This window comes from Ostrinia nubilalis, chromosome 30, assembly GCF_963855985.1.
Source record: "Ostrinia nubilalis chromosome 30, ilOstNubi1.1, whole genome shotgun sequence".
In the NCBI taxonomy this organism is placed as follows: domain Eukaryota; kingdom Metazoa; phylum Arthropoda; class Insecta; order Lepidoptera; family Crambidae; genus Ostrinia; species Ostrinia nubilalis.
The window spans coordinates 5576172-5591912 of NC_087117.1; the positions used below are offsets into that span (position 1 = coordinate 5576172).

Consider the following 15741-nt stretch of genomic DNA (forward strand, 5'->3'; position numbering starts at 1 on the left):
TGGTAAACTTGTAGTCATAAACAGTTTATCAACAAATGTTGCCTAATGATACATGGCTTTACAGCTTACACGTATGTGTGGTGGCTCGCTACTGTTCATTTTTCAAAAGATTCGATAGACATTATCATTATGTGCAAGTACGTACCTATACTACTCATACACAAGTAAAGCTCACTCGCCTTCGTGAGTTGCAAGAACTACGAGTATAACCAGAAAATTTTTCACCTAACTTTAACGGTAACTCTTACGATAACCGGTGCATTTTGTACGGAGTTTGACAGATTTTTGACGTTTGTTACAGTCAAAGTAAGATGGTGCAACCCAGCCTAAGAATTTATTAATTAACCATTCAGTCATCGCAGAAAGAATCTCAGATAATTACTCTTTTCAATATCTGAGATTATAAGGACTGAGCCACACAGCACCTGAAACCTGCTACAGATTTACAGAGAAGTTCAAATTCTTTCCAACCCTTTTTAGATTGCTCCTACATACAGGGTGTCCCAGAATGGGTGAATCAAACTGCTAGGGGATGTAGTTCTACTAATGTACTATCCCTAAAAAATATGAAAAGAACATTTTGAGTTCGGAATTGTTTTTTTAAATAGTGTTCAAAACTCGAAATCTAGTCATTATTTTCAATAGTTTGTTTACAGATAAACGAAGCGATCATGTATAATTAATATTAGTAAGAAAAAAGTACAAATAAACTCCAAACGCAGCAATTATAGCCAGATACTTAGGCAAAGCTGATTTATTTTCACTTTTTCAAAATATTTTTTTTTTTCGTGTCCTTATGCGCTTTATTTTTTTTACATATTTTTTAGGCATAGTACATTAGTAGAACTACCTCCCCTAGCAGTTTGATTCACCCATTCTGGGACACCCTGTATAACACACCCAAACAGGGTAACTGAAACATCATTACATAAAACAACGTCGCTTTTTCCGCTCTGTCCCTATGTATGCTGAGATCTTTAAAACTGCTCAACGGATTTTGATGCGTTTTGTTTAAATAGATAGAGTGACTCAAGAGAAGGGTTTTTAAGTATAACATAGTACCTGTGCGAAGCAGGGGCGGGTCACTAGTTAACGTATTAATTTTTAGAAAAAAAAAAACTATTTTACAGTTAAAAGTTGGTTGCTTACATTATAATATTATGCATGCTGTGGTTATTGTTTGTGTGGGAGCAGTTAGTTAGAGACCTTTGGCTTAATTTTTTAACTGTGTTTAATACTGTATCTCATGTTGATAGCCCAATAAAATAAATAAATAAAAAGTTTATTTATATTCTTGGCACGGTGTGGCTCAGCCTTAAGCATTTTAAATCGACATTGTAAGCTTAGCGTATTTCCCTGGGGGCTCCATTGAAGTAAGATGGCAGATGGTAAGTGGTAGCGATTATAGAGGGGTGATATTTTATTGTCACTTTAGAAATTAAAGATAAAAAAGATTTAGGTTTTGCTGCGGCTTTAGTGGCGTGGATTTTGGTTTGATTTTTAACGACTTCAAAAAAGGAGGAATTTTTTATCTGATCTTTAGAATCTTATTCTTTAGAATCATACCAACATAACAACAATGTTAACAACATTGCTGTGTTCCGGCAGTTAAAGGTAAGATAGCCAGTTCCTCCGTGGTTGAGGATTCCGGGTGAAGCTCGCTTCCACCTTCGGCCTGATCATCACTTACCATCAGGTGAGATACAGGCCAAGAGCTTCCTCGTTGTGGATAAAAAAAATCAAATAAAATCGTTTAATGCAAGTAAGCTTCAAAAGAGCACTTTTTGTGAAATGAAACTGTCTAGCTATTTAATCTTATACAATTTTGAAAAGGGGGCTGACAAAGTGACTGATGCCTGTTTTCACCATCAATCCCTAATTTTTAAGTGACCCCTATGGTAACACATAACAGGAAATTTGTTTTCATAGGGGTCACTTAATATATAGGGATTGATGGTGAAAACGGGCATGAGTTTCTTGCGCTCAGCATTGGAATTTTGGGTTATTGGAAATTGGGTTTCAGTTCATTACTATTATTATTTCAAAAAGTTATTTGAAGCTGCGATACAAACGTTAGCTTTGTCCAGAAGCCGCTAAAAATGTTTGTTGTCTTTACAACTTCTTGGAAATAATTATTATTAGTATACTTTTCAATAAAATCATGATTTTTCAGACCTCTTTAACAATCATCATGATAATACTCGTAGTTTATTATTATTTCAACTGATTTGTTATTGGATCCCGTTTAGTAATAACACAGATAATATAATACTAGTACATTTAATTTATCTTCACATGAACATACCGTTTGCAGTGTCCCGAAAAAAACCGATCCGCTCGAATCTATAAAACTCAAAGGTGACTGACTGACTGTCATAGTGATCTATCAACGCACAGCACAAACCACTGGACGGATCGGGTTGAAATATGGCATGCAGGTAGATGTTATGACGTAGGCATCCGTTAAGAAAGGATTTTACGAAACTCCACCCCTAAGGGGGTAAAACGGGATCCACGCGTACGAAGTCGCGGGCGGCCGCTAGTTTGTAATAAAATTCTAACACACACTTGTGTTCACACGACAGGCCAGTTTTTACAGAATCATGCATTACTGGCTCCCGCAAAACTGGATCCTAATAAGGAGGTGAACTTCCCCCCCTTTCCTGATTGAAAACCTCTTTTAATGGTGTTTTCAGTCGTAAAATTGTCGTAAACTGAATGTTCTATTACCAGCGTTCAGGAGTGTAAACGCTTCAAGTACGATGCGAGTACAAGTTCATTTAAATACTAGCTCACCCAGCGAATTTCGTACCGGCTATGTTCAGCAGAAAGAATGTAGGATTCTATTGGTGAAAGAATTTTTCATATCGGTCCAGCAGTTTCGGAGCTTGTTCAATACAAAGAAACAAATCTTAGAAGAACTTTATTTAATTATGGCAGTAGTCACTAATGAGAAAATTATAGCAAACTAGATTTCGCTTCCCTTTTGTGAAATTTTGTCTGTCACGGAAAAACTATAGCGCGCGTTCCTGTTTCAAAAACCGGGATAAAACTATCCTATATCCTTTCCCGGGACTATATATCGTGTCTGAAAGTACCCTCACTCGGCATGGGGCCCACTGAAAACCAGCGCCGTGGCCTTCGTCACCGTGGGCCACGGCATATGCTGAGTGGGGTCCCGTTGCAGTGGGCATCTTGTTGGTGAATGGGTGGCACTGCTCAGTTTACTCTTGTTTTTATTTAATTTTTTTTCTTCTTCCATTATTATGTGCCACTGTCATGTCTATGTAATTGCCTGTATTTGTGCGATGTCCATTGTAATAAATGTATCTTTCTTTCTTTCTAATTAAGTGATTTTTTTTGCAGGTCACTGCATACGTATGTTCGTGTGAATGATTAGTATTATATGTAACGTCCCGTTAGTATACGGGATCATACAAAAAACGGAATGTCTCCGTGAAAAAGAGCCCTTTTTAGGGGCTCAAAATATAAGACACCATGATAAACTTAGTACATGATAAAATTAAATTATTATATCGTTTAATAGTTAATTTATTGTTAAAAACTAACTAGTTAGCTGTGACGTAGATACGCTTGAAAAACCCTTATCACCTAGGGGTGTGGAAAATCTATCGTCTTATTCTCAGACCTACTGAAAATAAACACAAAATTTCAGAATCAATCAAGTCATTTCGGAGGAGTTTTGTTACAAACATGACAATTTATATTAGAAAAGAAAAGAAATTTAAGTGCCTCAATTAAATCCAAAAGGACCTTATTTTTAACTTGAAATAATTTAAAAAAAATACTCACTTCTAAATAATATTCTTCAGCGACACCCCATCCATTTCTCACGGAAAATAAAAAAAAACTTCAACAAAATACTTTTTCATAAAATACCCGGGCGAGTGTCTTCGGCCGCGACCGGGTGCCGACTGGTCGAGAGAATCCTGTGCCTCAGTCCCTATTTGAAATCGCGTTCCAACGGCACCAATACCAGTTGAGCCCTGAAATGTAGGTGGTACTCCCTTTATATGCTCTGGAAAGCATTATGACGCGGGGGGGCGGGCGGCTCTTGGTTTATTGGTCGTCTGTTATCAAGCCTTGATTGGTAATTTAAAGGAAACGCGACTCTGTAGTTTAAAAATAGGGTGTATTTTCGGTTACAGTTCAAAGAAAATCTCGTTGAGTAGATTTTGCAGAAGGAAAATGTAACGTAAAAGGAATGGAATAAAGTGAATATTGGGTTGTTAAAGAATAAATGCCACAGGTTTTCGATAAGTTTTCAGCTGAAAGTGCTTGAATCGAATTCACGGAGAAAGTCGTAAGTTACTCGCGTATTGTTAAAATGAGTTTTTAATATTCTGGCGACAGATGAGGATAAAAATATAAAAGTTAATGATTTAAAATTGGAACGAGTTTGAAATTTTGATCGTTATACAGTTTTGTTTTTATTTTTTACTTTTAACAATGTTATTATGGTGTAACAATAGGACTGAAGTTCCCGTTTTAACCAACCAAAAAAGGAGGAAATTCTATATTTTCCACCGAATATATTTTTAATGTTTAATTTATTATTACTTTTTGAACTTCGAATCTACAAAATTTTTGTCTCAGTTTAGTTATTTGTAGTAAGGTAAAAAAAGCTGTTTTTATTACTTATTAATAATAATATACTTATACGTAGATATACATATTGTACACCACACAAAACAAGAAAAGATATGAATGAAATACAAAAGTCAAAAATCCCCGTCTGATAAGGCAGTCTTATCGTTATGAAGCGATTTCTTCCAGACAACCTAGACAGAAATAGTTTAAAATAAGTAAAATTCCGGTGATCTTAATAAAATATTTTTTGTGTTAAAACCACAGGCAAAAAGATAGTGCCAAATTATAAGCCACTGGCCACACAATTGAAAAAGCGGACAAAAAAAGATCCAAAAATAAAACCTTTTTCATGATCATAAATAAAGTATTACGCCAGTTACCACTTTATGCGCCCAAAGCGTGGGAGTCCTTAATTTCTCTATCCGTCCCTTTCTGGCGCGTGGTAAATTGTAACTTGCTGTCTCTATCACCACTTTTAGTACAATCATTTGGTGGCAAGTAGGTTCTGGTCCATTTGGGGTCACGTGTTAAATGAATAAGTGAAAATACGTCTGTAGAAATATATCAATGTGTGATTTGATGATCTCTTGACTTAAAAACTCTTCTTTTTTAGGATAAATAACAGCAATTATTACGTGTCATGTAAGTTTTAAGTTACTGTATTTGATTGAAAAAGAGGCTGACAAAGGTGACTGTGTTTCAAAGGTGACTGAGTTTGTTCCGCCACTTCTCAGCACCAGCCCATATGTTGTCCCGAAGTGGTGGTAGGGCAAGCTATATTTGGGACGTGTATAAGTGCCCTGGAAAGGGCCTATGTACTGAAACTATTTTATTGTTAAAATTGATCATTATCAATAGACTAGCTATTTTCCCGCGATAATGTCGTCACATGTCACAGAATATCTTTAAATCCATCCATATTCTGTATTATGTTCATCAGGGATAACGTAGACTTCTAATGGTAAAATAATTTTTCAAATCGGTCCAGTAGTTATGGAGCCTATTCAAACAAATGCAATCGAATATTTTCTCTTTATTTTAGTGTAGATTAGTCATAATATCTAATTTTCTGCTAATTAAAAATCGGTTCAGAAAAAAAAACAATAATAATAAATATTATTTATTATTATGCTCGTTTTCACCATCAATCCCTAGTTTTTAAGGTACCCCTATGAAAACAAAGTTCCTGTTATGTGTTACTATAGGGGTCACTTATAAATTAGGGATTGATGGTGAAAACGGGCATTAAAGTCTTAAAAATTTAATTTCCTGAGGCGGGAATCGAACCCAAGAAATGTGACTCAACGTTATTTTTTTTTTATTATTATTATAATATAATACAGTCAGCTTCAAATAGTTCGTGACACCCAAACTGGCCAAAAAGAACACAACACAACCTTATTCTTGGAACAAAGACGTGTTGCGAACTTTTTGACTACTTTGGGTGTCACGAAATATTTGTCGCTGAATGTATAACAAATATGCAAATAAAAATACTCAATTACAATAGAGATAAAAACAAAATAAAAAAAAAGAAAATCAATTAATCTCGTAGCTCGTAGCAACCCCGTAGTAGTCGTGCTACGGCATCCTGCTACGGCCACCTACTACGGCATCCTGCTACGGCATCCTACTACGCCGCTACAGCCCTACGAGCTTTCATACGCCTACAGGCGAGCTACGGAAGTCTTGTACAGTGACAACCGTATTCACAAACGATTCTTGTTTAAGTGCAGCAGCAAATCGAACGCACAGCGTTGAATAGAGCTCTGTGATTGGTTCGTCACCCTGTGCGTCCACGCGCACTGTGAGACCTCATAGTAATGTTTGTGAATACGAGCCTGAAACGCTACAGCCCTACGACCTACGAGCTTTCGTAGACGCTACGGGCGAGCTACGGAAGTCTTGTAGAGTGAGAATACGATAGAAAAATAACTTTTAAAGTCTTGCAAGTATGCAAAATTCCCTATTTACCCCCATGCAAAATTTTAGACTCCTAGCACTTGTAGTTTCTGAGATTTCGTGATGAGTGAGTGAGTCAGTCAGTCAGTGACCTTTCGCTTTTATAAATATAGATATACAGGGTGTTTGGCGATAATTTTTTTAATCGAAATTATAAGTTGAATTTTTTATCGTGGTTTGTACTTTTGTTAAACTTTGGCGGCTCGTAACTAGCTATCCAATCATTATCTGGATCTGAAATTTATTTTATTTGACTAAAGACATATTCTATAATAATATCAAATAGAAAAGTCGGTTGAAAACACGCGAGAAGGAAAAATTAAGCAGTTTTCAGGTCAAATTTCGGAAAAAATGAAATAAAAACAAAAATATTAATTTAAAAAAAAGTAGCTCACTTAGGGTCAAATCGGCGAACTTGTATTCTTAAAATGACCTTACCTATACACCCACAAAGTTTGTCTAACCTTCCGCCAAACACCCTGTATAGATTGTAATTTATTGTCACTTCGGCCACACATAATTTTATGACATTTACATTATTGTTACTACTCGTATTTTGCAAAGAAATAGGTAGTTAGTTGTTTCTTAGTTTAATTTAGGTAATTAAAAATATTGCAAGTTTTAAAGCTAAAAATTTGTTCATACTTTTTGTGCATATCTTTATGTTACCTTATTTCTGTGAGTATTTTAAAAATGCAATGAAAAGATGCCATAAACTAACTATTGTTATAATTTTTACCATTTTACAGCATCTCAGTTAACTATACATATTTTCTTGCACATCTTTTTTCACCTTCATTCAGAAATCTTGACCTAGTTCCAATAATATACGTATATCTAGACATTATTCATTCATTATCATCCGTAACGTTATATGCCGTATCAAATTCTTCTATTTTGCGCCAATTCCGTCTAGGATGTTTTCCGTCTCGCTCGCACTCGTGGTTGACCGACTGCGATCTCTCTCTAACACTTAGCCGACCCTTAGGAGTGTTGAGGGACAGAAATGGCGTGGAGTCGATGACTAGTTATTTTTATTACTATAGTTTTGCGTTAAGAAAATAGTGATTTTCTACGTTAAGCCTTTTCACCAATTAGGTAGTGTTGTAAGAAACTTGAGTCTTGAAGTCTTAAATACAATAGTAAACCTTGAGCTATTTTTGAATCGCTCAAGGTTCGAGTTTTATGAATAAAACTTAGAGCTCAAGTCCTTACTTTTTTTGTCAAAATACTTGAGTCCTGTGAAAAAGAACTCAAAGACTGAGTTTTTTTTAAAAGAAGTAATGACTGAGTCCTCTAAACACCTAGCTGTAGTTTGAGCTTGAGCCTTCTTATGAGGCCCATAGTAAGCTACCACGTTTCAGATCCATATACCATTACTGGCAACACACACTGGTCAAGGACTTTTGACTTTAGACACTGCGTTATTTCGGACGTGTGTAGATATATTGCGAAGCATCTTGAACGCTGCCCATTCGAGTTGGATTCGACGATTGACCTCTTTCTCGAAGTTGGACCTACCTACCTCAATTGGATGATTTAATAAGAACTAATTAAATTAGTCTATACAAACAAAGATAATTTTGATTTTGATTTTAGTATGTCTGAAATAAATATTTTGATTTGATTTATTTGTCCTCTCCACTCATTCCTCTGTCCCGCTGAGTGCTACAGAGGTCCGCACTCCGCTCTAATCGCCGTCACTCCGCCTCGCTTCTAGTTCTGATCCTGAGAATAGAAATAATTCATTAAGCTCTATTAATTACAGATTTTCTTCTGCCACAGTCTTTATTTAATCGAAGATTAAAACACCGAGAAGAAATAAAAGAGAAAAGAACGAAATCGCTCTTGAGTGGCAGTTTGTTGAGTGCCCACTTACTTCGAACTTAACCTTAATTTCGAACTCCTCCTATGTTCTTCTGATTAATTTCGTTGCGGGTCCAATGACAGTTTAACTTTCCCCCGGGACAAACTTGACCTTCATTGGTTGGGTTTTTGTGGCGGCCAAGCTGTAGATCCTGGCTACACAGGAGTTGCAGTGGTGGGAACGAGAGGTGGGAATAGTCCCGAGTGCCCACTTTATTCTTTTTCTTCACACTGCCCAGTGTGCATGTGCATTTAACAATGTAATAGATCGTTTCATCCACGACGACGCGCCCCACTAATTTTTGGTCGAAGGAAGCGCGAGGTGCTGGCAGTTTGATCCGAGCAATCCGAGCGTCATTATTGTAGTGTGCGTGTATTTAGCGTGTACCGATAACACTCAAACATTAGCGGAAGAATGGTGGGGCGCGTCTTAGTGGATTAGACGATTTATAGTTAATTTTTATTTTAGTTGTCAATTATACAGTACCTACTTACAATATTCGGGAGTCATAATGTAAACAGCTTACATTGCTTGCCTATTTAAATCAAATATGTAACGGCTAAATATGTAAGTAGCGGCCGCCCGCGACTTCGTACGCGTGGATCCCATTTTACCCCCTTAGGTGTGAAGTTTCGTAAAATCCTTTCTTAGCGGATGCCTACGTCATAACATCTACCTGCATGCCAAATTTCAGCCTGATCCGTCCAGTGGTTTGGGCTGTGCGTTGATAGGTCACTATATCAGTCAGTCAGTCAGTCAGTCACCTTTAAGTTTATTCGAAGTAACTACTAAAGATTATTCGAACGTTGAGTACCGATACCGCAGTGGATAATGAGCACATATTTTGATTACTTTGTGTGTGTGAATTTCTAATGCGACACTGAGTTTCGAACTCAGCGCATTAGTTGGCATCTCTCTATATCTCTATGGAGAGAGCCTTACCTGTAAAACTTCTTGAGATGCTCAGTAAATGAGCTACAGTCTGTAACCGCTCCGTTTGCAAGTACTTAACTTATACCTTGCATAAACTAGTGAAGTAAGTATTTCAAGTTATAACAAGGTGAAATAGTGTTGGGCTGTGTCATTTTGAATATCCGTGAAAGGTATATCCCATCAAAAACAATACTTGTCAAAAAAACCAAGTCTCGCAACTCAGTTGTTCTACGGTAAAAAGTTGTGAGATCCATGTAATACCAAGTCCAGGCCAGGAAATCTTTAACGTTTTACATAAATATATTGACTTGGCCATCGCACTAAATAATTTAATTTACACGTGTTTTCATGCGATGGCCAAGTCAATATATTTATGTAAAACGTTAAAGATTTCCTGGCCTGGACTTGGTATTACATGGATCTCACAACTTTTTACCGTAGAACAACTGAGTTGCGAGACTTGGTTTTTTTGACAAGTATTGTTTTTGATGGGATCTCATTTCTTTTTGTATTTTGTAGACAGCAGTTATGTATCTAGAAAACTGGACCGAAATTGAAAAAATTTACTCGACTTGGCGGTTGCACTACCGTGCCCCCAAATCTCATTTCTTTTTGTATTTTGTAGACAGCAGTTATGTATCTAGAAAACTGGACCGAAATTGAAAAATTTTACTCGACTTGGCGGTTGCACTACCGTGCCCCCAAATATTTTAGTTTTTCCTTGATTCATACACCAAACACTACTTATATTCCAAATTTGAAGCTTCTAGGTCTGCTAGAAGTGCCTTAGAATTTTGATGATCGGTGAGTCAGTCAGTGAGTCAGTGAGTGACAAAATTAAGTAACTTTGACCCGTTATAATTCTTAAACTACTGGTTCAAATTGAATGAAATTTTAAATATACCGTGTCTTTACAATGCCTGCATAGCTAATGAAAATTCAGCCTTCTAGATTTATCCACAACGAAGTTACAGGCGGTCGAAAATGGCCTGAATTGCTTCGAGAAAAGGATGGTACGGCCGTGCCGCTTTTTTGCTCGACTTGGTGGGGGCACTGCCGTGCCCCCAGATTCTTTCAAAAATAATGTAATAATTCTTTGCGATAGAACGAGACGACCATGACAGACAATGGATAGTTAACACTTTTGCCGATGGTACCTTACTGTAAAAAGGTTGCAGGAAGGCGCTGGATGGTCGATTCCCGGTCATTTTGGAAATCATTGGGCGCCTATGTTCAGCCGTGGACGTCCTGAATTGCATGATTCCTGTACTGATCTTGACAAGAGAAAAATTGCAGGGGTTGTAGGTGTGGGAATGAGAGTTTAAGGTACATCACCATTATGTCACTGCAGGAATGCGATATTTTATACTTTACCAGCGACAGGTTTGGCCTACACTCTTATTCTGACCAGACCTGGTGAGTCCTGATGTCTTCTGCTGATTGACCTACATCCTCATATCGTTTGTGTGGGAGCAGTTAGCTAGAGACCTTTGGCTTAATTGTTTATTTTTTAATTGTGTATAACACTGTATCTCATGTTGATAGCCCAATAAAATAAATAAATAAATATGATTTTCAGATTGGAAGCGGCCCGCATCCAGAGCCTTTTTTGTAAATAACAAACTAATAGTGGTGTTGGTTAACCCCTGGTGGTACGCTAATATGCTTGTGTTTCGAGTAGGTTCACCACAATAGTCCAGCAATGTCAAGTCGGCCAGTCCGATACCGACACCATAGGAGACTAATTATCGCTTCCAAAACTCATTTGTCCGCCTATATTTTATCGGATATCTTTCGGATACGGCCAAAAGTAATCCCATCTCTACAAAAATAGAGTGTCATAGACAAGATTAGTCCAATAGGGTCTCGGGCACGCCCTGTTGCTAGGCAACCGCACCGTCCGATGCGTATATACGTATATACTCGATTATACAGGAGAGCTTTGTATGAAGAAATGCAGACAACTCTACAAAGAATTTTTAAAAACACTTTTGGCTTAGCTGTCTGTCTGTGTATTACCTTTTTAACTTAAAATAATTCATTAAGTAATTACTAGCTTTTCGCCCACGGCTTTGTGCGCGTGGAATTCTGTCTGTCACAGAAAAACTTTATCGCGCGCGTCCCTGTTTCAAAAACCGGGATAAAAACTATCCAATGTCCTTTCCCAGGACTCAAACTATCTTTACGCCAAATATAATCAAAATCGCTTTAGTGGTTTAGGCGTGAAAGCGAGACAGACAGACAGAGTTACTTTCGCAATTATAATATTAGTATAGATTTATTTAGAACTCACATGCACATACCACTGTACATAAAGTGGACTTAATGCCAGTCGGCATTCTCCTCCAGTCAACCTTAGGGCCAAACTAAGAATATCGTAGGCGGTACAAAATTATAGAATTAAGATACTGGTCCGATTTGAAAAATTATTTTTGTGTTGGATAGCCCATTTATCGAGGAAGGCTTGCTGTATAACATCACCCTACAGCCAATAGGGGCGGAGCAGTAAAGAAAAATGTTGCAAAAACGGGAAATGTTATTTCAAACTACTTTCACGCAACCTAAGTGGCGGTCAAAAGCTATTTGAATAAAAACTTACATTCTAGTGAAACTCATGAAACTCATTTATTTTTGCAAGTAGGCTTTTAAAAAGCACTTTTACACGTCCCAGTATTAACCCTACTGCACTGGGACAATAAATGGGCCAGTGGCCATTTAGTACCAAATAAATATTCTTCTTTCTTTCTTTCTTTCTTTCAGTGCTGAGAAGAAGCAGCGTAATAAAACAAGTATTTTGCGTCTAGTTACTTAGACTATAACTTAATTGTTCAATACTCTTTTGACAGAACTTAAAAGCTTCTATTGTGGAATAGAGAGCTTAAAAATAGAAATGCCTTCAAAGAAAGTCGAACCAGTAACCCAGGAACATTGAAGAGAAGCAAACAGAAGTCCCACAATTTCACGCGGACGATGCCACAGAAAAATACTAGTTAATAATATTCCAGATTTTTTAAATAAAGTTCCATATGACAAGAGATGGCGGTGTATGTACCCTGCATTGCGGTGGAGTTTAATACTCAATAGTTTATTTATTTATTTTCCTCCGATCTTATAAAGGATCGATGATTGGTTCGTAAAAGTGTCAAGAGATGGCGTTGTGTGTATATTGACTCGCGGTATCACCTAATCTTCACCCTCAAGATATAAGTTAAAAATTGTACCTACACTAAAGCTGGGTTGCACCATCTTATTTTGACTTTAACAAACGTCAAAAATCTGTCAAACTCCGTACAAAATACTGTTATCGTTATAGTCGAGGCGAAGAAAATCGGCAAGACCTGGAGCGAGATCAAACGCGAAGCTCAAGACCGACCGCGATGGAAGACTGTTGTGGACGCCCTCTGCCTTAAGTCAAGTAAGTTAGTTAATCGTTATAGTCACGGTTAAAGTTAGGTGATGTGTATTCATTCGAATTTGATTACAATACGACTATACTGATTATATCTTCAGATCAGTTGATTTTCATGCGATACAATAATTACCGAACCATCCGTTTATATTTTTCTTATGTATTTATTCTATAATTCATTTACATTCCATTACTGAAGTCTCTTTTACTATTGTGGGCGCCGTTCAGCAAATAAATACAATAATGAACGTTATTTCGAAAACAATAAGATGCAAATTCAATTGTCGAGAGCACGCTATAGAATGCACGAGGAATTCCAGATATGAGCGGGGGATTCTCGATCTTATTTACCGAATAATAGGGTGTGGAATTGTGGTGAGGGAATTTTAATTTACTGAAGATGCAGGGTGAGTATGAGTTTGGTACGTCCTGGGAGAGTTTTTTTAATACTATTAGAGGCCGGTAGATCTATTCTCATAAATAAAACACTGAATATGTACTCTACTTTCACATTATATTGCCTCATTTTAAATACAATTTACCTATCACTTAGAATTTGCACAAAAATTCAGAAATTTGTATTCAGAGGAAAATTATGGAGAAATAATCATTGAATTATTAACCATCAAGTATTTGTAAGCATGCATAGCGTACTAAAATGAAACAAAATATTGCAACATCAAAAAAACAATTAGATTAGATAGAACGTATTAGTATCTTGGCACACTTAAGGCTGATTTACACGTATTATGTAGGTAACTAAATTTTTTACTTAATTTTTTTGTCACTTGACACGTTTTGACAAGCAGTTTCATAGTAACAAGAGATTAAGTTAAAAAGTTACCTACATAATACGTGTAAATCAGCCTTTAGGCTGAGTTGCACCACCTAACTTTGACAGTAACTAGGTATAGTTCCAAAATACTGAACTGTCCTATGCATGACATTGACAGTGGGGCGCCACCGTCAATACCGGATCGCTAGTTCCGATTTTTGCCATGTTGGAAACCATATAGTTGAACGATGGTAGCGCCCCCCTGTCATTGAGTTTGGCGGGACAGTTCAGCGTGGGTCATCTATATGACAATAATCGATGTTTTTTGTATGGAGTTTGACAGATTTTTGACGTTTGTCAAAGTTAAAGTAAGATGGTGCAACCCAGCCTTATTAAAGTGTGTGCACTCCTCCTCTATTACCCTTTTCCAGGAAACATTAAATTCTTTTATGGCTCCTGGATACGTGTAGCGCTGGACGGTCGTTGTGGAAATTTTGAGGGAAGCCTTTGTCCAGCAGTGGACGTCATTTGGCTGGCATACAATGAAAAGCAAGATAAAAAAAATTGTTTCTTGTTTTTTCCTAATAATTCCATCAAACATGGTCACCCTACACTGTCGTGGAGGCGCGCGTGCGACGTCGGTATTTAATAAGCGCTACCACACATCTCAATAGGGTGCCCTTGTTTTGACGATACTAGCTAAAGCAGCCGGGTTTGCTTGATAATACTTAATAATTTGAGAGGTCAACTGGAAAAAATCAAAATCTTAAATATTTTATTCAATTTTGACCAGTATTTTGGCATCCATGAACGCCAAAGATAATAAAAAGGTAGCCCTTGAGGTAGCACTTTACATGTCTCCTAATCTTTTGGGCCCTACCAGCGCTTCGAGACAAAAATGTGGCAAATGCTGAGAAGAAACGCCGAAACAAACTCAGTCTCCATAGTCATAAGTGCCACTAGTGGTCTAAATTGAATAAAATATTTTTGATTTTGAGTCACTATCGGAACTGTATCGAGACACTTGCGCGAAAGACACTAGCGCGAAAAGACATGAGCGCAAAAGACACTAGCGCGAAAGACATTTGCGCGCATGGACTCTTGCTCGAAAAGACATGAGCGCGAATGGACGTTTGCGCGAAAGACACTAGCGCGGAGGACGTTTGCGCGTATGCATTTTGTTGCAAACAATGCTTGCTTAAGTGAAGCAGAGTGTTGAATAGAACTTTATGATTGGTTCATGTGTCACCCTATGCGTCCACGCGCACTGTGAGACCTCACAGTAATGTTTGTGTATACGGGCGTGAATCTTTTCCAGAAAACTGTTGCATCAATTTTTTACATTTTCAACTGAATAGCAGTGCGAGCGTTCGCTACAGAGTTTACTGAATTGGAAAACTATTTGCTATCTGGAATATTTACTTATTCTTGAATATTTGCTATTTGGAATACATGGAAAGCATTGGGGGAGGCCTATGTTCAGCAATGGACGTCCTATGGATGAGATGATGATAATGATGATGAATAGTTTCACTTGTAAAGTACAGAAATTTTATATTCATGGCATTTTGACCTTTACGCCCGTATTCACAAACATTACTATGAGGTCTCACAGTGTCACACACGAACCAATCACAGAGCTCTAAGTATTCAACGCTGTGCGTTCGATTTGGTACTTGTGAATAAAATATTTACGGGTTCATTTTTTTATGCAGAACAAGGCAGGTATTTCCATCCGACGACTTGGACCGTGGGTCAAGCTGAAAATGGACCAATTCATTCATATTTCATACTGAAAAATCATAGTCAAAGTCAGAGTTTTTTATTCAGTACTTAGACCCTTTCCAAGGCACTTAATTATACGTCCCAAATATAGTTTGCCCTACCACCACTTCGGGACAACATGGCTGGTGCTGAGAAGAGGCGGAACAATCCCATCAATCTGTAATTTTTAAGTGACCCCTATGAAAACAAAGTTCATATTATTAATTGTTATCATAGGGATCACTTAAAAATTACAGATTGATGGTGAAATCGGGCATCAGTCACCTTTGTCAGCCTCTTTTTCAATGAGATACAGCAAAATAATACTTATACATACATTAAGCATAATAAATTTTAGTGCGAGCTAAGCGGGTAAAATCCACGCACTCTTGTCATATAAATAATCATTTACTTTAAGTT

General features: G+C 37.3%; 1 protein-coding gene across 1 annotated transcript in view; it reads right to left on the reverse strand.

Moving 5' to 3' along the window:
* The window catches only part of LOC135086097 (synaptic vesicular amine transporter), a 48772-nt gene extending 44799 nt beyond the window's left edge, over positions 1 to 3973 (reverse strand). Inside the window, exon 1 of the mRNA XM_063980864.1 lies at positions 3814 to 3973. The gene's annotated coding sequence lies outside the window, so the exon portion shown is untranslated. The remainder of the gene's footprint in view (positions 1 to 3813) is intronic.
* Between the last annotated feature and the right edge of the window lie 11768 nt (positions 3974 to 15741).